Source organism: Malaclemys terrapin, chromosome 11 (genome assembly GCF_027887155.1).
Source record: "Malaclemys terrapin pileata isolate rMalTer1 chromosome 11, rMalTer1.hap1, whole genome shotgun sequence".
NCBI classification, from domain to species: domain Eukaryota; kingdom Metazoa; phylum Chordata; order Testudines; family Emydidae; genus Malaclemys; species Malaclemys terrapin.
The window spans coordinates 60,429,064-60,451,875 of NC_071515.1; the positions used below are offsets into that span (position 1 = coordinate 60,429,064).

Below are 22,812 nucleotides of genomic sequence, written 5' to 3' on the forward strand. Positions count from 1 at the left end.
TGGAGAGCTAAACCCTGGATCACTCACCCTGTCCCCAATAATGGACCTATTGCATCCAGGTTGCAGCAAAGGTACTGCAAACTTATATCAGAAGAAGAGATTAATAGGCTGTAGTTACTATCATGCACTGTTTCCCATTGCCAAAAGCATGACCGTCTTCTCCTGTTCATAATGTTCTTGATAACAGGGTGTTTCGTTTTGTTTTAAGCTAAGAAATAGGGAGGGTGAGAGTCAGAAGTGAGCCTGGTGGCCTTATGTTGCCCAAGGAGGTTCTAGTTTTTGTATCCATTTCAGAAGGCACCCACCACTCAGTTATGCCTCAACAGGAAATATCTGCTCCCAAGGTCTAAATTATACAACCAAGCCCAGAATAATTAAACTAGCTACAAAATATTTAAGAGGCATCAATTAAAATAGTTATTCATAAGGCTGTAAGAAAATCGTGGGTCCCAAGTTTGTTGCAGAAAACTTAACACACCGCAACTCTTTATAGTTGCTGCAAATTTGAGTGGCTTTGAGACCCTATGTGCCAGGTAGCAACACTGCTCATTCAAATTTGGCCTGGCCACCCCTCTGTCATTGCAGCCTGTTGCACGGGGACACAATGCTACTCAAATATGGCCCAGCTACCCCTCCTGTCATGCTTGTCTTTGGGAGCCAAGCAGGTTACATAGCATCTCTCCTGTCCCGCTGCTCTGTTTTGGAAGGCAGGCTGCATGCCTTGAGTCACAACTGTAACAAACTGTGGCCGCAACTTTTGAACCAAAGATCACAATTAACAATCTTAGTTATTCAGATGTGTTTATATTGCACACTCAGCCTTTGTAAGGATAAGGCCTTTTCCTGTAGCCATATTGTAAGGCCTAAGGCCTTTTATTAGGAGAGCAGCAGCCATTAGCCAAGAGGCAGAAAGTCACATCCTCACATTCCATCTAAATTATATAAAAACAATGTAATATCAGGCTGTTAAGAAGGCTCCTGTCCTAATAGTACCCACCATCACCAGAGAAAGAAACAGATCTTAAGATGGTTAAAGAAAACTTTGTTCGATGGCATTCTGTCTGGCAAGCAATCACTTATCAACAAGTTGTGGTTGTGAAATCCCTACTTCTTTACTGTTTTGTCTTTACGGTCTCCATTTCTCTATTATATGTATGGTTTCTGTTTAATTAATTTATACCTAGCAAAATTAATTAATGCAGTGGGGTATGATTGGTTAAAGAATTGTTTTACAATATGTTAGAATTGGTTAGAGAATTGTTTACTAATATTTTAGTTAAATGACTGGTTAAGGTATAGCTAAGCAAGACTCAAGTTTCACTATATAAACTGGGGTCCAAGAAGGAGACCAGAAGGAACAGAAGAAGAAGAACTCCCCTCTAAGACACAGCCTAAGATCAGAGCTGCTAAGAATCCTCTGCACGACCGTGAATCCAGCATCCAGATGAGACTGACCTTGCCTGGCTAACAGGAAAGTCCGCCTGCATGATCAGGATTGGTGAGCACAGCATTGTATGCTTAGCTTGTGTATTTTGCTTTGTAATTGTTAATAAATAGAGGATAGGGATATTACTGTGTAAGGCTCTTTCACTGGTAAAAGGTCCTGCAAACCCACAAAGAGTACGCCCTGAGCCCTAGAAATTGGGTAAGGATGGGTACATAAATTAACAGGGTTACGCCTTGAGCCTATGCAAGGGTAAAGGTGGGTGCCCCTAGACTGTGCGAGCAACAGAGAATTTTGTGCAGGTAACACCTTGAGAAAATATCCCACAAACTGGGCATCTCCAGAGGCCTGGTGTATTGTGCCTAAGGTCTGGTCTACACTTAAAAATTAGATCAACCTAGCTCCATCGCTTATGGCTGGGAAAAATTTATGCCCTGTGTGCCATAGTTATGTCAACCGATCCCCCACTGTAGATGCAGCTTGGTTGATGGAAGAATTCTTCCGTCAGCCTAACTACTGACTCTCAGAGAGGTAGATTAGCTACATCAACAGAAAAGCCCCTTCCCTCAACAGCACTGTAGCTATGCCACTGTAGTGTAGACAAACCTTTAGTCCCTAGCATGGATAGATTTGGTGAAGGTAAGGCAACTTTTTTCCCCCCACCCAGAGGGGTAGGGAGATAAAAGTTCTTACAGTAAAGTCTCAATATTGGCCAAACCCAACACTCTATAATTCAAGCAATGGACATTTCCAGCTCACTAGACAGCAAGTAGGCGCAGGATTGTCCTCTTACCTAGACATAAGATTTCTTATAGCTGCCTACCTTTTCATTCATGTGGGGTTGCGAAGAACTCCCTCTGAGGGCCTAGTTCTTGAACTAAACACCTTGACTAAGCATCCTGTTGATCCTTCGGTCAGAAGTGCCCTTAGGACTTTTCTATCTTTTACAGCTATTTGTGATTCAGCAGTACCAATGTGATCCCTTTGTAGAAAGATCTTTTGGTATCTTTGTTTTCTTCACATGTATTAGTGATGACCTGTGGCTCTGATGCTCATGTGCATGGTTTGACAGTGAGCATGTGTGCGTGTTGTGCTGGGAGTTTAAGAGAATTTCTGTGGCAAAGGAGGGGTGTGTGCGCTGCGGTGAGGGGCTACATGCAGTTGCGTTTCCTATGTGTGCTGCCTATGTTGTGTGGGTGGTTTTGAAGAATGACAGCAGTTGGGCCAAGTAATTCACCATCTGTCTAGTCTCCCTCATACAATCAATGAAACTGTTGTAGGCAAATTAGCTGTACAGTAAGGATGGTGACTGATTAAGTTACCTCTGATATCTCAATGAAATAGATACATGTCTTACTATTGCAGGGGTGTAATTCATAAAGTCAAAATGGCTGAGAACTTAAAATTGGACAGTAACTGACCACAAATCCCAGTGATAATTGAACCTGGTGATATTCTGAACAAAAAGAAGCCATGTTTGTAGCTGTTTCCATCACTTCACACTGACTCAGACATTCTAGGCTTCAGACTGACACACAGGCAGTCCTGGAACATTAATAAACAGATTAGAATTGTTTTCGTATTCCATATTTAGAAAGAGGATTTGACCTTGTTCTAACAGGACTCATTTCATTTTTTAAAATATTATAAAATATATGTAGTTCAGATGTATAGCAGTTGTTCAAGGGAAGAGACAATGAAACAGCGTAAAGCATAATATACAAGGATATATTACAAAAGCAAAATTAATCCTATTCACTAGGGGTGGTATTTTGCAAGTGGCCATATTGACATGTTTCAGTGTAGAACCAAACACTATTAACCAAATAGATATTAGTTACTCTATCACACTGCAAACTGAAAACTCTGTGATTTATCAATAATGTGCAGCTTTGCCTCCGCTCCTTTCTTCTCTGGTGCAGTATGAGGCGAGAGACAGAGAGGCAGGGAACATTCCACAGCCTCATTATATTAGTAGATCATAAAGTTCAGAGTTATCTTGTTAGTGATTAGTCCTGCAATAATCTGTACAAAATGTAATAAAATCATATTTATGTAGCCCCCGTATCTGAAATGTTTACAAATTTATATGCAAACATGAGTAGAAGGGGGAAGGACTACATTATGACATCTGCAAGATCACTGAGTTGAAGTGCAGCAGATGTTTAACAGCACAACACAACAACAAATTATGTCTTATCTCTGACCCAAGTATAGGACAATCCGCTGAATGCCAGTCTAGACTCTAACACAGACTTGTTCTGTGGTTTTGGGAACCATACCTCTGTCTCATTTTCCCTATCTGGAAGAGGGATCATAACTTACAGGTTTTGGTGTTGAGGCTTAAGTGCTTTGAAGATGAAATGTGCTTTATAACTGTTTGGCCAAGAAACTAACCTTATTTGAGCTAAAACTGCGTAGGTAAGCAGTGTAACTTGTTTTGACATTATCTTTTGGTGGTGCTGGCAGCGAATGCTGTTCTACCATGCTCTGCTGCTTTGTATAAAAACATGATTTCTGGAACCAGGATATAACCTGCGGGGTTTGTGTCAACTTTCTAGTGTATAAGTGTCAATCACCACATTTGGCACTGAGAGGTACCCTTGTTGGCTGTCTCGGCAGAGAAGTTAATTATGAACTGGATACAGATTCAACTATAGGTTAAATCAACTTTGCAAAATTGTCATGAAAATACACCAGCTTACGTGCACAAATTTATTTGCCCACTGTTTGCCACGTCGGGTGGGGTGGAGTGGTGAATTATCCAAGCAAGTAAAATTTTCCTAGGCTGGGAACTATTGTGGTCACTCAGGAAAAGAAAAGATTAAGATACCCAGAACCAGGTTGAAGATCTGGTACCTCCTTTTGTTGAAGAAACACTGCCAAAGTATTGTAAGCCATCAGCCATCTTGGCTGATCAGGACTAGTGTTATGGCTCTTAGGTTATAACTGATTGTTCTCAGCTTGATCCAAGTAATATGTTCTTGAGGTCTGTTCTTCCGTTAATCCTGGATGAAGCTGTTCCTTGAATAAGCTTCCCTCTCTTGAACCTGGCATGGACTCTCTCCACCAACCCCTTCCAGTTCTAACATAGGGTGATGGTGGTCCCATTACCAAGGGCTGACAGGAATGATAGATCCTATAGGCTCAAGAAATTAGGAACTTTGGAGAGGACCCATGTGAAACCTCACTCAGCCCTGTTCTGATCTAAGACATCAGAGCCCCGATCAACATGGCTGGAGAATGAACATCATTCTGCCTTGTGGCCACTAGTTTCTGAATCCTGTCCTCCGACAGATATCAATCCCTACAGAAGTTTTTCTATGACAACTCCCATAAATAACAGATTGCATAGAATCATTTGGCTCTTGGTTGTATTGAATAGCATCTGGGTTATGCGACTGCTGCTTTGTAGACCTTTTCAAGGAAGACCGCTCCAATAAGCAAGACATTTTACAATGCGTATACGTGACCCCTTCTCTGCTCATAGAAAGAACCCTTAGAGAAGCAGGTACGTTAAAAAGTAAAGTACCATACTGTACATTGTCCATTTTATTTGTAGCTGAGATACCACCTATTGGAGTTCATATAACGATGTACAGATAATTGATCTGAAGAACACCTGACAAAAAAAGAAAAAAATATACCCCTTTTAAAATTCCTACAATTGTAGAATTTAAATTCTCCATCCTGATTTGTGGCTTCTGGACTAATCTTTCCCAAAACTTCAGGTTGAGCGCTCCTCTGTTTTTGGAACACTTAGGTACTTGGAAGCAGATGGACTAGAGTACTAAGCCTTCTTGTTTGCTGGGAAATAAGTTTCCCCACTTGGAAGATGATATATTTCAGTCTTCATACTCTGTTTTTTTCAATTGGTTAGCAGAAAAAGGGGATGCCAGTCTTGATGTTGGCTTTGAATTTAAGTGTATGTGCAAGTGAGGCTGGATATTTCTCCTAAGATCCATTTTTCCAATATAGTACTGATCTGACACTGAGTTTCCCTGCTACTTGACCCCTATTTGGGGAGCACCACATCAGAGAGTCATCCTGTAGTCATGCTTGCCTGATATAGAGGGCTTTCCGGAAACATTTCCTTTCTTCCTTATGCCAAGTGGTTTATTTGGTCAGGTCGTTGGATATCCTTCCTATAATTATCCAGATTGATATGTGTGCCAAGACCTAATTTAAAAGTGGTTTCTATGACAGTGCTATCTACAGACTCACAAGAGAGCCTACCTGACAGGATATTTAGAGGTACCTAGTATCTGATTGCCTATGGATTGGCTTTCCATGGCCTTAGGCAGGTGGAGTTGGTGTTGTCGCACAAAATTAAGTATTACACACTACTCATACTGTAAATCTCAGGCTTGTTGGGGTTGGAGCATCTCCCACAACAGCCAGTTATGAAAATCTTGCTTTAAAAAAATGTCTGCAAGTCCAGAAGAGCTTTTGATTTTGAATGGCACTAAGGAGTCTGACCATGTGCGCATGGCGCTAGCACCAGACATACAGGCAGCATGTCTACTAAAGGCTGCTGATGTAGCTTCATTTTCTTTTTCTTTATTGTTATTTTAAATGAGACTTTTGGGAGTATCAATCAGGACAAGTTTACTTGTGGGTGGACTAACTCCTTTTCAAGGGCTCCTCTGGAGGAATAGAGTCTGCAAAGTAGTCCTAAGAATGGTTTCAAAACAACCTGCCTAAAAAAATAAAATAAAAATAGTTTCTAAGGTTCCTCCTCCTCCATGAGCTCTGGCTCCAAGTCCAAAAGAACTGTCTTTGCTCCCAGGAAGATGAATATGAAAAACATTCTTTGTGCTCCCTGGGCCCTTTCTTGTCCCTCTCAGAGCCTGCACACTGGAAGGATTTATATTATGTTACTTTTGTTTTACCGGTGGGGGGGGGGGGCGCGGGGAGGAAGGGGGGGAGAGAGATTAAGCTTTAGAAATCTTCCTCTGTGGAGGAGTGGCCCCTGTGATCAGAATCTGTAGTGTCCTTCCTTGATGCCTTTGATTTTCTTTCCCAAGTTCTCAGATTTATTGTTTGGGGGGGGTGGGAGGTGGCAAGGAGAGAGAAATTAACCTCTCAGGATTCCAACACCGAGGGCTGGTCTACACTGGGAGGGAGGGGAAAATCGATCTAAGATACGCAACTTCAGCTATGCTATTCGCGTAGCTGAAGTCAAAGTATCTTAGTTTGACTTACCTGGCCGTCCTCACTGTGGCAAGTCAACTGCCGTGGCTCCCCCGTTGACTCCGCTTACTCCTCCTGCCGAGGTGGAGTACGGGCGTCAATTTGGGGATTGATTACTACCCGCTGATCCAGCGGGTAATGTAGACGTGGCCTAAGTATCTTTTCTTTATAGGGTTTTCACCCCTTCTTTGTAGTATAGAGAGAGAATGGCCTCTATGCCCTGAGATAAAGGAATTGAAAGGGGAAACTGCATCTGTCGCTGTGCTGTAGAAGTATGTGGGACACATGAAAGGTTCACTCTTCAGAGGACTCCCTGAGTGGACATAACACAAATTCTGATATAACGTGGTAAAGCAGCACTCCGGGGAGAGGGGGGGCCTGCATGCTCCAGCGGATCAAAGCAAGTTCAATATAACGCAGTAAGATTTTTTGGCTCCCAAGGACAGTGTTATATCAGGGTAGAGGTGTATCTCTCAATGAGCAAGGCAGAGTTACATAAGAGTGGCATGAAAAATGGGGCCTCTTACTCCCTACTTGTTCTTCCACGTGTGGGCTGCTCTCCGTCTCACCCCTCCAAGGCTGGCTGTTTGGAGGAGAGTGAGAAAGCAGTGGTGGTATGGTTAATGGATGGTTTGAGGCTCTGGTTAGCACAGCAGGAGTAGCATAGCTGATCCACAGCAAGTTGGATCCAGTTAGCCCAGACATTTTTGTGCTCTGTTCTGCCAGCTTCTTTATTTCTCTGGTTGCCTGAGAGATGTCCTTACCAAAGAAGCCCTCACAGATAGACCGCACTACAATCTGCTACAGCCAGCTACCTCAGTATCAGAAGAGGTGTTTCCAGCAAGCTTGCTATAGACCCAGTGAGGCTAAACAACAGTCCAGTGATGCTTATAATCAAATAAGTCAAACACTAAAAATAAAGAGGATCCCTTTTTGGTTGTTTTGTCCTATTTTCTAATTGCTCTGAGCAGGAGGTCTTGTAAAGCCTCCCTGCAACTGTTGGAGGCAGAATGATCTGGTTGGGTCTTCACAGGAGTGACTACTGCCTTGATTGATAGGTCTGGTTCTGCCTCCAAGGTTTTGCATGCTGGGGTAAGATCCATCAGAATGAATCTGCAAGCTTTCCCAACAAAGAAGAATGTCAATAGCATGGACAAAGACACACAGCATGGATCACTCCTAGAATGTCTCACGGAACACCGCCCCGCCCATTGCGGATCATGTACTCATCTCTGTGGCAACTACACCAAATTGCTTTACTAAAAAAATATAGAGAAGTGTTTAATGTAATTTAGTAGTTGGAAACCAAGAGGAGCGCCAACATCACGTAACCATCCTGCTCTCTGCAGACCACAGGTTTAAAACTGCTGTATTACAGCGGATTAATCTAAATGCTTATAGATAAATCCAAACTACAGTCATCGGGTATCTGATAAAAGTATATTTGATAATGCAGCTATTTGAAATAACTGTTCCCTCACAAAATTCAGTTAACTGCAGTGAGTGCCTCATTATTTTGGGAAGCTGTTTCTTGCTGCAATTTTTGCTATGATATGCTTCAATTTCTTATTAATCTTTAGACAGGTTCTTTGACTATTAACCTGATGCTGAATAAATAAGGATTGTATATGATGCATGTTAACATTTTATTGCAACTTTGCTTTAATAAAAAGATTTTTTTTAAAAACAATGCCCAAAATGTAATGTAGTACCCAAACTGAGGACAAGCCAATACTGAGCAAGAATACAAGTTATTTTGCTTAAGTCACATGATAATCCTATTAACATAACCCGATATAACATTTGGCTCTTTGTAAAGCTAGACTGCTAACTCATCAACTTTACTCACACTCTTCTGTAGTGTTACTAATGTAGTTTTCCTCCCACCTCTTATATCCATGCAGTTCTTGCAGAGAGAACTCATCTCAATTAGTTACAGCCCCCAGGAGCAAGGGGTGTCTTTAGTAAGAATGCAGTGTAATTGTCCATGAAATTAGTAGCCATTTAGAGTGTCCAATGCTTTGACTGATTCTTCAAATGTCTTTATTGACTTTTTTTTTTTAATTTCAGCCATTTCTCCAATGTATTATTCAAAGTGTTTTAAAATTCTAACCTCCATAGCATTTGCAGTCTCTCCCAGCTATGAATCATACATGTTTGATTACTATAAATACAGCCCCTTGCCACTATTACTACTTTATTTTCAAAGATCAGCGAAAAAAAGTTTTGTTAAATGTATGCATTCAGACAGACAGGAGAACCAGCTCTGAGATATTCTGCAGGAAGATGAAGGATATACAAGTTCTATAAACTGAATTCTGTCCATTCTACTTCAGTTATTACTATTACATGCCAAATTCGTCACAGCCCTAGTTGGGCTTCTCTTGCTGGCAGCCCACCAGACGAAAGGAATTCCAGCTTCTGCTTTCATGGGTGTTTTAAGACTTCAAAGTCTGCACAGAGTCCAGGCTCAGGCACTGTCTCAGTTCTAGAGTCCTAGATGCACTGTCAGAGCGAGACCCTTCATCTAATACTCCTGCCTGAGAACTGTTACCACATGGCCCACACACCTATCCCATGGAACCAGTATGGACTCCTCAGACTCCTCAGACTCCCCTCATAACTTAAATACTCCTTTTCTTAGAATTCCATCCACATGTGAGTGTTCTGATTTCTCTCTTTAAAGGGAACACAGTAAGTGTAAAACACAACACACACACAGTTTGCACAGGACTCAAATACACCATTGACCTTTAATAATGACCTTCCTTCCTTAGAGGTTTTTAAGGTCATGCTTGACAAAGCCCTGGCTGGGATGATTTAGTTGGGAATTGGTTCTGCTTTGAGCAGGGGGTTGGACTAGATGACCTCCTGAGGTCCCTTCCAACCCTGATATTCTATGATTCTAGGAGAATCACAGAGATCTATACAAGAAAAAAAAAACCCAAACCTTACATACATTTCCCCTCTCTAGATCATCCTTCCCTTAGAAGTGCTTGGGGGACTATATGTGCTCAAATAGACAAAGTGTGTCTCCCCTTCACCGTCGACTCACTCGGTTCCTGCAGCTTCCTCATCTTAAGACGGTGAAAAAAATGGCCAAAGAGAAAATAAACAGAGTAGCCTCTTTATAACCTTCTAGTCAGTCTCCTCTGTCAGGTGACTCCCTAGTCAGCCAGAACAGGTAACCCCCAGGTCATTTCATTGCTAGGTGACCTCTCCCCAGATAACAGTTCCTCTGTGAAGGGAAGGGGTCAGCCTTTTTTCTAGAGTGCTTCCTTTTTGAACAGGACACCATCAAAGTTTAACAATCCTCTACTGTTACACCTTTGCCAGTACCCCCGTTGGAATTTCAGTCCAACATGGAGGTAAAAGGACAACAGTAAAGACAACAGGCTGTATGCACCTTCAAAGTGGAGTTTGCAACTTGATCAAGATACACGCAGAGTTCATAATCTAACACAGAGTTCTTAAATTGTACAGACAGATTCAACCAAATCATTGTCATAGTAAATTTGCAATTTTATTTTGTAGAGATACATGCTTTTCTACAGTGAAAAATAATAAATGATCGCTTTAGGTTACAATTAATCGTCCAACAAGCCAACTCCAGATTTTTCACAACAATTTATTTGTTTAAAAAACAAAAACAAAAACAAAAAACAAAAAAAAGTGTACCCTTATAAAAATCTTTAAAGCAATACAAAAATGGAATGTAAACTTAAATATAACTTTTGAACAGGGTGGATAAAAATTGAGTTTTTTTTTTTTTTTAAAGAAATAAAAATCAGATTTTTTAAAAAAATTAAATCAGTTTAAGTTTAAATTAAATACAGGCTGTTTTTTTTTTTAAACTTATTGAAAATTAAATTTGAAATCAACTAATCCAAAAAATTAAGTAATACATATTTGATGTCAAGTTTTAAAGGAAGTCAAACCACTGAGCTGCTGTCAGGCAGTGGCTAAGTCTGGAACCAGAGTTTGTTGAAATTGCTAAATCTGTTTTAGATTCCATTAGCCTTTTCTGCAGGTACAGAGAATATTTTCTTCATTTCAGTTTACTCAACTATTTCAGTTCAATGACTAGTCCACTCAAAGTTAAGTATCTAAATCATTAAGACGCAACCACACTGGAACACAGCCTTTAAACTTTTCGGGACAGAAACAGTCTTTTTATTATATGTTTGCACAGTGCCTAGCACAACGGGGTCCTCGGCTTTATCTCAATACAAAAGGAACAACTGGTATACTGTCAACGTCAAATGAGCAATCTGTCTGGTCTGACAGCTGTCCATGTACAGAGTGACAATTTCTCTGCCTTGCCTGGCTCTTCAGTCCCCCTCATTATCCCAGAAATGTTCCCTAGCCATGATTCCCCTCCTCCCATGCCCCAACTAAATCTTCAGCTAACGGTGGTTCACCAGCTGAAACCCTAACTCTGGAAAGAAGACATACGTGAGAGGGCATGACCAAGAGGTAAACAGTGCAGTCTCAGCCAGAGAGCCTCTGCAGAAAAGCAGAGAGGGAAGGGGATATGGTGGCAGTAGTTCAGAGAGAGGATTCTTAGCCTGTAAACAATGGGTACATCTACACTGGAAAAAACCAAATGTGGCAATGAGTCTCAGAGCATGCGTCAACTGATGCAGGCTTGTGCTACAGAGCTACAAATAGTAGTGTAGACATTCCTGCTCAGGCTGGAGCCTGGGCTGTGAAACCCAGAGAGGAGGGTGGATTTCAGAGCTCAGGCTCCAGCACCAGCATGAACACCGACACTGCTATTTTTCACCCCATAGCACGAGCCTGAATCACTTGACCCAGGCTTGGAGACTCGCTGTTGCAGTGGATTTTTTTGTTTTGTTTTTCTTTTTTTGCAATGTAGAATTTGCCATCTGAGGTAGCAATCTGATCTGTCAGAATTGACAGAGCCCCAGTTGTGTCAGCATGTTGCGTAGTCAATTGAGCTGAGAGTTTACCTCTGTAAAAACGTTGGGTTAAGTTGTATACCAGATGACAACCCACACCTCACATTGGGGTAGGGCGACCAAAGGATGGACGCAAGGGCAAGTGTTACACCAATTGATGGTGGAAACACTCAGTTGTTGATACTTCAGTATATATGATGCTATCAACTGAAGCACAATTAATCGAGTGCTCTAGTCTAGACAAAGCAGAAACCCCAAACTCTTGGCTTGGTTTTAACAAAACATATTTAGCTCATTGTCAATGTCAGTTAAAAAGGATGCTTTTTAAAAATTTAAAATGTTCTAACCCTTCATGAGCTCACAATTTACATTCCCTAGAACTATCCACTCCCCACTTCAATCCCATTAGAAGTCCAACACCAAAAAAAGGGAAGAACACACGGATTACCCTCAATGTATCTGAGGCAATACTTTTGTCGCGGTAACCGGAATTCAGTCTGTGTAGAGTGCACTTGAAATCAACACAGCCTTGCCTCACCCTCTGGAAAAACAGCACAGGAAGGGAAGAAGTATTGATAAATTAAAATAAAGGTCAAATTATCAAACCGCGTATGTTACTTTAGTCCCTCCTGCAACAAAGTATTTGTACAGAAATGCAGAATGGTAGCTGTTCATTTTGACAGGAAAGTATAAGAGGTAAGTCACTTTTTGAGAGAAATAAGCCAGTACTAGTGATGTAGATAAGTAACTTGATTCACTAAGCTCGTAGATTCAGTCTTTCAGAAACTCATTGCTACTACAGGATCTAGAATCAGCAAAGAGAAATGTGTTACACTCCCTACTAAGTTTCCTAAGCGACACATGCCCACACAAATCCAAAGAACACTGGCAGTCAGTTAAGAGATCACATAACAATTTACATACATTATATCTTGTACATTTTTAAAAGACCTCTTTCTTTGACAAATTAAAATTTTCACTAGGTCACTGAAACTAGGGTCCTTTGCTCTGTCAAATGTTCTCAAAAATAGGCAAACCAAGTTAAAATTTTTAATAAGTTTGCTCCCAAACTGAGCATAAACCTGCAAAACTGCAGCTAAAAAAATTTTGAATGTTACAAACAAATGAAGATGACCCCTAAAAATAATACCTTCCATTGTTGTTTGCAGTGTTATTGTAGCCGTGTCAGTCCCTGGATATTCGAGACACAAGGTGGGTGAGGTAATATCTTTTATTGGACCAGCTTCTGTTGGTGACAGAGACAAGCTTTCAAGCTTACACAGAGCCTGAAGAGCTTGAAAAGCTTGTCTCGCTCACCAACAAAAGTGAGTCCAAAAAAAGATGTTACTTAACCCACCTTGTCCCTAAAACTGCATTATATAGGCACAGCTACACACTCTGCTTATACACACATGCACGCACAGTACTAGAAAAATCTACTAAGCTACAGTGAGTAGTCCTCTTCTCAGGATGAACAACAATTTCTACCGAATCCAGGCTTTCATTTAAAAAAATTTCTAGCCTTTATGGTGCAAACATTACCTCCAAACATGCATCAATGCAAATTAAAGCAGTGATGTCTGCCCCAATGTGTACACAAATAGTTGCGGCAGTGCAGTGTCACTGCCTCTGCTTAAGGGGACAGCCACTGCACAGGAAGTAAGGTGCCTTACATGGATTGTTGTGAAAAAGTATTCTGAGAAACCCAGACAACATAGCAATGGGATATGTGGGGTAGGACAGGGGAAAGGAGGCAAGAAAGGTTCCTGTCACTCCAACATGCAGAGGATTCTCCTGGAGTAGCAGTGAAAGGTTCCGACAAAAAGAACTTGCCACAGAATCATTCATTGGGTGGGATTGTTTTTATTGCAGCAGTGCTTAAGGAGGACTCAAAGAAGACACTTTGATAGGCCTCTTATAAAGATATGGGGAAGAAAAATAGCAAACAAGCGGGACAATGGTCATACAGTGAAGCTGCCAAAGAAAAGGACCTCAGTCAGTGCAAAAACTGGAGAGGCATTCAACTGCTGTCCATCCCAATTAAAATATTTACATGCATCATTCTAGACAGAACGAAGAAAGCTGTAGATTCAAGGGTATGACAACAACAGGCAGGGCTGAACAGGAGAAATCATGCATAGCTCAAATAGTAACCCTACATATCAAATATCAGTCACACTCTATGAATTTAATAGATTTCCAAAAAGCCTTTGTTTGACACAGTGGATAGACATGTCTTATGGAAGTTACTATGCCACTATGGAATTCCTCCAGAAATGACTCTGATCATTCAGAGTTTCTATGAAAAATATGACACGTCAAGTAATACATAACAGCAAATTGACTAAGCCATTAGAGGTAACCACCAGAGTCAGACAAAGATGTCTTATGTTATCTAAGTCAAGACCTTCATCCTCTGGTAATGGATGGGGTACTGAGAAAGAAAACAACCAAAAGGGATACCATGGACTTTCACAGAGAAGCCAGAAGACCTCGTCTTTGCAGATGACATCAGTGTGATGTCCCATACCCACAGAGATAGGCAAGATAAAACAAATGATCTCCAGGCTTATGCACAACTAATAGGGCTAAATCAACACCAAGAAAATAAAAACCATGAGAATCAACACAATAAAAATCACCAACAGCACTTCCTGGAATTGACATAGATGAGGTCTGTTATATTAATTCTGATGGAGTCTGGGCCTAAAGTCAAAAAGTGTTAGCATGACCCTGATACTGTACAGTTTTAACCAGGGTTCATGGTTTGGTATATAGATACATCAATCTACTTAGAACCATGGAAACCACACCATTAATTTTTTTAAAAATTTATTAAAGATACAGAAAAAGGAAAACAGTTAAAGCATTTGAAATGAAAAATATTAAATAAGGTTTTCATTTTCGCTTTAGCTGGAGAGAGTTTTTAGAAAGAAAACCTTGTGGTCTGACAGTCTCTTAGATGGTATTAAAGATGGTAATAACTGTCCTTTTCTTTTCCCCAAAAAGAAGTTAGCTGAGATGGGCTGAAGCTGACGTTTTGCTGCTGCTGTTCAAATCTGATTCTGTTTCCTAGAAGGCAAAACAAGACAAACACACAACAGGGGAAAGAAAAGAACAGCAGAGCTAGAAAATGCAGCTTCTGTCGCCTAGTGTTGACTCTCACTTGCAACCTTGTTGATCGAAAAAACACAAGCACAGCACATAGTCCTATCAGCCACTCCCAAGGCAGGCAAACTCACACCAGTACCTGGCTGTTTAGGGCATTGCTTTTAGCTGTCTCTTTGGTCACAGGCTTACTGCAGTGTTGTAAAATATAGTCCTGGCCAATTGAGCCAGATTCTTATTAAAAAGAAGGCAAAAAAAGAAGGATAGGAAAAAAGAAATATGGTGGGGAAGGAAAAGAACACACACTGGGCAGGGAGGTTTGTGACCAAGTATCACATCCTGGGATTTAGCCAGAGCCAGAGGAGAAGTCATTGAGGTCCCTCTCTGACCCAGATTGGTCAGTACATCTTTCAGAATTAGAACAAAGGCAGCCCAGGGCCCAGGAGGATGGGGTGGCAGCCAGGATGGTGAAGCTTGCACCTTCCCTTTCTCTTGTTTTTCAGTCATCCAGAATTCACATCGGTGCCCAAAAATTCCCCCCTTAAGGATCTCAAAAGGGAGTGATGGGTGGAACATCCTTAATTATTTCAGCCACCAATTAGGCCTAATTTCCAACATACCAATTTTGGTTCATGGATTTCCAGTCCCCACTTTTCTTGTTTACCAGCCATTATCTTAACACAGTCCTTGAATTATATCAGTAGGCCTTTTCTCTTATACTAATTCAGTCTGTCTCCTCCCTTTTTTACCTTTTCCTTTCAACATTTATCATAGGTTATTAGAACACAAGAACAGCCATACTGGGTCAGACCAAAGGTCCATCTAGCCCAGTATCCTGTCTTCCGACAGTGGCCAATGCCATGTGCCCCAGAGGGAATGAACAGAACAGGTAATCATCAAGTGATCCATCCCCTGTTGCCCATTCCCAGCTTCTGGCAAACAGAGGCTAGGGACACCATCCCTGTCCACTTTATGAACTTTCACTTTTCACAGCTGAGCTCACAATTAGGGTAAATTTGTAGGGTCAATTATCACAACAGGTCTGACATCACGTCTTGGCAGCACTGTAAACAAAACATGTGGAACAGAAAGATATTAGAGCTAGAATTTTCCAAAAGCCAAAATGGAGAAACAGAAATCTTGTCCTCCAAACTGAAGTTGAATATTTAATACTATTGTAAAATCTGTTTTACTACAGGACACTGAAACTTGGAGGTTCATCAAGATGCTACTATCTAAACTCCCAATTTTTATAAACAGCTGCCTTTCACAATCCTTAATATCAGACAGTGAGGGGGAAAAATCATAAATGAAGAGCTTTAAAAGATAATGAACAAACTGATAAGACAGAAAATTATGGAACAAAAACTGAGATAGCTAGGACACACATGGAGGAATGAACCAAACAATACAAGAAGACAGGAGCTGGACTAGAATTCCCAGGGCAAGAGGCAACAAGACAGACCAAATACAACTTGGAAAAGCATAAAAGAAGTAGAATTGAACATCATTAAAATTACACACGGAGAAGCTAGGACTGCATCCAGAGATCATGAAAAGCAGTAGCGCAGGCCCTAAGTTCCAAGTGGAATAAACAGGCATAAGTCAGTAAGTCAAGCACTTACTTAGAAGCCCCAGCCATGCACTAAGATTCCACTGTGCTAGATGCTGTACAAACAGAACAGAGACAGTTCATACCTCAAAGACTGTACAGTCCAAGATGCAGAACATCCTTAAAATGGGGTGTTAGACACCTGATAGCCTGGCAGTCCCCCTTCTCCTCAGCCTAATGCTCAGTTTTGGGTAGAATGGGGTCTGGTGTAGGAGAGAATCTTTAGCCCCACCAACCCTCCACACTCACTAGTGCCACACCAACAGAAGACACTTAATTTGAATGTAATCTGAATAAATCAATTTGGGGGGAGGGGGTAAATCCATCATTAATTTATTGTTGACATGACTTACCAGTAATTAATAGTGTGTGTGGAAGGGCCACATAATTGATTAGTGTGGGGGAGGCTGGGCAGGAATAACGGGATGCAGAGTTCAGCCAGTGGAAAGCCAGGGTCTAGAGCCCTGTAGCAACGCCGGGATCCGGCGGGTCTGGCCAGATCCATTCCCATAATCGCAGGAGCAGGTAAAATGTAACCTTTGTTGTGGATGGTACTGGGTGGGCAAAAAACAAAAACCCACCAGACTGCAGTAATTTGCAGGAAAACACTAAATCTCTCATCAGTTTGTCAAATAGAATTTCAGCAATGTAAAGGTTTTCTTTTTTAAATAAAGGTTTCAATACTTAAATTTAATCAAGGGATAGAAAGAGATGTGATATCTATTATAAACAGGAGTTAGTATTTTTACATGGTTTAAGCAAGATTTGTTTTTTTTCTTTTACTAGTAAAAATTGTGTCTGAATTCCTTTTATATATTAACGGACTTTATTTTTTTTTATAACATGAGGGGTTTGCGGAATCTAAGATTTTTGTAGGTGGGAGTGGGATAAACGTGCAAGAAACAATGCGGGAGTGGGTGGGATTGGATATTGCGGGGCGGGACGGAAGAAAGGTTTAAAAAAAGTAGGCTTTGTCTACAATGGCACTTTCATTGTTAAAACTTTTGTCACTAGAGAGAGAGAGAGTGTGTGTGTGTGTGTGTGAGTGAGTGAGTGAGTGAGAGAGCGCATCCCCCTGAACGACAAAAGTTTTAACGATGAAAAGCCCTAGTGTGGACAGTGTTTCATCAGCAGGAGCTGTGCTCCCGGTGACGAAGCTACTGCCCCTCGTTGGAGGTGGTTTTATTTTGTCACCAGGAGAGCTCCCAGCGATAAAGAGCAGCTTCACTGTGCACCTTACAACGGCGCAGCTACAGCGGCACAGCTGTGCTGCTGTAAAGTGCGCAGTGTAGTCATAGTCCCACATAGGCCTCTACCAGGGTCTTCTGGCCCATGTGGTGAGGGAGGGACTCAAGCAGCAGGAGAGGGCATGGCTCTGGGCTCCATATGTTTTGACTGGCGATTAGACTTAATCCTTGCCTTACTGGGTGTTGGGTAAAATTCCCAAGTAATTTATATACATATGAATTAATGTATTTGTGTCTTTTTCATTTATATTTAGCTGCATATATAAAATTTTAAATAAGGTAAGAAGATACCCAGAAAGCAAAGAAGGATGGATTAATACAAAAAAAAAAAAAAAAAAAAAAAGACATTGATTCTTAAAAATACTCTGCAAATCAGGATATTTTACAAAAGCAATACTTAGTCTGACGTTGCTTGTAATCAGTTACCTTAGTTTAACATCTAACGCCCTCATTTAGAATTCCTTATTCTGGCAGAAAATCTTAGCTGTATTGCCGTTTTGCATAAGGATTTCCTTTTTCAAAAACAACATGAATGCTTCTCAATAGCATGATCAGTCAGAGAATGCTACTAGAGGAAAAGCCATCCCAGATCTACTTCAGTACAGTGGAAAAAACAGAGAATGGGAAAATGATGAGGAATCTGGGTACTTGTAACTTCTATTATTGTATAGGGCCTATCACTGTAGCATTTGAGCACCATAGAACTCACTATGGTAAGAAACAGTTTCAGAGTAAAAAGTTCTGCAAGGATGCAGGATGTAAAAAGAAAAGAGAAGTACAGTACAAAAAGGCTGAGGTTTAAAAAAAGCTTGTAGCTCAAACAGGAGACAAAAACAAACAAGCAAGAGTCAGTAGAAAGAGAAATCATCAACTTAAACATTACTCAAAAGTGAATCTGAACACCTATTACAATAAACAAAACATTTGAAAAAATATTTTTTCAAATGTTTACTTTGTGCATTTGACAGTAACTGACTAACTTATGCAGGGAAAATAGTTAGTCAGTTTCTTTTATTTGCAGCTCAAAAAGTTCAGATACTCCTAAAACCACAAAAACTGGCAAAGGGATTTACTAACTGAAATTACTTTTATTGAATTTTCTGAAAATAACTAGCCATCAAGCTAGTATCCCTCTAAGAATTGTAATCAGTATGTAATGACTGTTAATTAAAAATAGGAAAAGCTTGTCTGTCTTTATCAGAAGATTTTTGTCATTGTTTCATTTTCTTTTCTTTTTTGTTTGCTGACATATAAATTTATGGATAGCTACCGACAGCTTTAATTTACCATGGTCTTCTAGGGCCTCATGGATAATCATGCATAAGGCCCTACTTGAATTGAGGGATGATTGTCAAAAAATTGCAGCTGAGTTGCAGACAAGCGATGGAAAATTGTGGAAAAGTAATAATAAACCTTATTATTTGCGGTAATAAAGTCCATTATTACTTTTCCGCAATTTTCCACTGTCAACCGCCCGGGGCTGAGAGTGGGGGCTCCCACTGTTGGCAGCCCAGGGCTGAGAGAGGGGTGCCCTGGGGCTCCCACTGTCAAAATTACAGTGGAAGCCTAATATTGCAGAATCTGCAATATCGCAAGTTAAATAACGCTTTGATTAGTAACTAAAATTTCAACAAGTTACATTCTTTGACAACAATAAATTGTTAGTTGTTGACATTAAAATCTGGTAGAAGCCTGTTTAATATGTTCAGTGTGGTACAAAGACCCAAGCAGAATATTTCTGGATATTTTAAAAATATGTCAACTTGAGATCTAGTCAGTTTCAAAGGAGGGAGTTGGAAGCAGTTTCAGATACTATACTTGCTCCTGCAGTGTTTTGTGGTTTTACAAGTATTAAAATGTTTCTCTTTTCCCTATGGCTGTCTGAAAGATCCACACAAAGGGGAAAATGACTATGCAGCAGAAACAGTGAAACTGGCATATAAACACGCTGTTAAATGCAAAGAACAAACCAAGAATTAGGGGAAAAAATGCATTTCCCTACTCTCAGGTATAGGACTCCTAGGAGTTAGCTGTAAGAACATTAAATCAATTTCAGACCTGTGTGTGATTTCTAAATTTCCTGTGCCCCCTTAACATCCTCACCATGTTTTATTCCTTCAGAACAGTTAAGTAAAACTGCAAAATTATGAAAATAGGAAAAAAATCAATCTCAGAAAAGCCTTTAGAAACTGATGGTTTTTGTCTGAAAACTTTAACTAAAAAAGCCCCATGTTATCCCACGTGATTCCTCAACTTCAATTCCAGAACCAGAAGAATTCCTTTGTTCTGTTCAAATCACATGAAACACTGACAGCATAATTTATTCTGCAGAACTGTTATAAAGAGTAGGAAAGAACCCAGCTTGAATCTCAGATACCACATTGACTTTGCATGGCTGACAGCTAGAAACTCCATCTTGTGATTCATGTAAACACATTTAATTTGAAAGCCACTGACCCTCAAACATCGGACAAATGATTTTTTTTTTTTTAAATTAACCCTTAGATATGTATGGATGAATGACACCATATAAGAGCTAGGCATTAATAGGAATACAAATATAAATACTTTTACAGAGCAGAACTTCACTTAAACTAAGCTATCATGTTCACAATATCTTCAAAGTTAATAGAGTTCATTACAATACAAACAATACGCTTCATTCGCAAGTTATACTTTTGAAAAAGTTAGCAATATTTTTGTTCATGTTAATTTAGTTTATTCATATTCTTTCCCTTATTAAAATACTATTTGCCCTTTAACTATCACCTGTCTTAAAATGCCTTGCCTACAATACAGTACCACCACATCGAGACACTGAAATTGAACAGTAAAATTTGAGGTATAAGCTGGATTTCAGTGGATCACATAACTATGTGAGACAGCTTTCCTGTTCACGCTCCAAACTGTAGCAATTTTAATCAGGTAAGAGACAACTGTGTTATGACCAAGTCCCCAACACAGCTATATTCATTAACAGCCCAAACTGTAGTGGATGAATCAAGGGTGATATTGAAAATACTGTTCATTGCCATCATTTAGAATGACGTTCTGCAAGTTACACAACCCAAAACAAGGCAACAACAAAAACTATGTCTGTTGCTGTTCTGAGGAGGAAGATGTGGAATTTTCTTAGAAGGCTACACTACAACATTGTCTCAGGAAATAAGTAGGAAAAGTCCAGGCAACAAGCACAGGATAAACAAACAATGAAATAAGATTTTGGATAGTCACTTTCATGTCTCCTCAGCCAATGCCTAAACTAATTAGTTCATACTAGAGTGTGTCTCTCTCTAGATGTTATATAGATGTATACACAGAGGAAATAAATCACAAACGGACCTTTCTACCTCTCGAAGGTTAATGATCAGGTTGAGACAAGTTGTTTTGTGGGTAAGGAAGGACGCAGACCAGTGCTTTCTACAGTCACCGTTCATTAAAAAAATTCCCCAAATTAACTCATCTCTGTTAGAATAGCACTCATTCACAGAGTAGCTGCTGCAGCACTCAGACGCACAAGTATCAAGAGCTCAGCAAAAGGAACCAAGCAACCGTCCTGCCCTGTTTCCAAGCTACTACCCCAATGGGAATAGAAGCTCCACATTTGAAACAAGAAGTCCATAGTCATCATTGCCTATTCAAACCCCTAGATAAGAGGGGAAGGGGTTGAATACCTGATAGTTTTCAAGCAGAAAGAAATGTCTGAGGGAAAGCCAGAAGACCCTCTCCCCCCCTGCTTTCCTTAGAGATGTGTAAGGGATGAAAAAGTGGGGGATGGGGTACACTGACGCTTCTCTATGATTCTGCCCTGCTCCGCATCACCCCCCCCCCCCCAGATAAGCTGAACGCCACACGCCTTCCTTGCACAATCCCCCCTTCTTGGGGAGCAGCTGCCAGGGGAAGGGGGGTGGAGGGCCTGCCTCCTGCCTGTTCAGAATCCCAGCTAGTGTGCAGGACTGGGGGCAAGGCCTCACTCCCCTGCCTGGGATTCAGTGTTGGGATGGGGGGCGGGGGAAGGAGAGCACAGGCCCTGCACCCTACCCCTCTGTGGTTCAGTGTGCCTGGCCTCGCTACTCGATGGCTACCGGGGTGTGTTGGGAGAGAAGGGCCGAGATCGCGGCCCCTCCGCTGGGGCCTGGGGGCGGGACGGGGACAGTCAGAGCTCGCTGCCGCAGGAGTGCTGTCGGGGAGAGGGGGCCGTGCGTAGACCTGCCCCCGGGAGTCCCGGGCACGCCCAGGGGCGCGGAGAGCCACTGTCCCAGGGATCGGGGCCTCCCTACTGCCTGCGGGGCCCGTGTCCCCCGGCGGTCCTAGGGCGACAGAGCCCGAGCTGCTAGCAAAGGCCAGGGGCGGAGACCCCCATAGCGGGTGCGGACCGAGGAGCCCTGGGGGCTCGGGAACTTACCGGAGCGCGGCGCTGGCTAGGCGGCTCGGCGGCGGGTCTCATGCTGGCGGGCGGTCACTGGTGCCCGGTGGGAGGCGGGAGCGGCGAGGCAGGGCGGGAGCGGAGCCACATTTCCGCCCCGTCGCAACCTTCCTCGCGACCAGCGCCGTGGACGAAGCCGAGACCTCCCGGCCCAACCCACCCCTACCCGAGACCTCCCGGCTCCCGTACAGCTACAGCCGCCTCACTTCCGGGCAGGGAGGGGGTCACGCTGCGTGCAGGGATGATCTCACATCCGGGTTCTCGCGGGGATGGGTGCTGGCACGTGCTGCGCAGGCGAGGTCTCTGCTCCCCACGCGCGCTCCGCCCGGCCGTCTAACGGTGGCGCCAGTAACGCTGAGTTCGCCCCGCGCCCGCAGGCTCTCAGCCAGGTGGGCGGGGCTTTGTCACGAGCCAGGGGGTCGCGTTGCCTCTCGGCTTGGGGCGGCCTCTGCCCGATTTCCTTGGCAACGCTGCCTAGGAAACCAAGTCGGAGCTGGGCGTGCCCTGCCAGCCAGCCTGCAGGAGATAGGCGCTGGAGAGGGGCCCGCCCAACCCGCCTGCTGGCGCTCAGCGATTCTCCAGCCTCAAGTTAGGGCCCTCGCCCCCTATGGCTTTAGCCATGTCCAGACAGCCCGGCACTACCCCGCTAACATCCTGAGTGGTGGCAGTGCTGCAGCAAGGCACGGTGTGTCTCGGGGGCACGTACCACTCAGCTTCCTGCGCAGGCCCACCGGTCTCAGCTCGCTGAGGGGCCGTCCAACAGCCACTCCAGGGGAACTACTTTTAATTCCCCCTAAGCTTCAGTCCATGCAGGAGCTGACCTGTAAGTTGAAGGCTCCTTAGCAAGACCTGGAGGCATC

At 42.2% G+C, this 22,812-nt stretch overlaps 1 protein-coding gene across 2 annotated transcripts in view; it reads right to left on the minus strand.

Annotated features, from left to right (window-relative positions):
* The window catches only part of SPOPL (speckle type BTB/POZ protein like), a 66,933-nt gene extending 44,807 nt beyond the window's left edge, over nucleotides 1-22,126 (minus strand). The window contains exon 1 of one of the 2 annotated variants that reach the window (XM_054043689.1): nucleotides 21,932-22,126. The gene's annotated coding sequence lies outside the window, so the exon portion shown is untranslated. Of the gene's footprint in view, nucleotides 1-12,007; nucleotides 12,121-21,931 lie in introns of those variants that run through there. The other variant, XM_054043690.1, reaches the window with a different exon arrangement.
* Nucleotides 22,127-22,812: the final 686 nt, after the last annotated feature.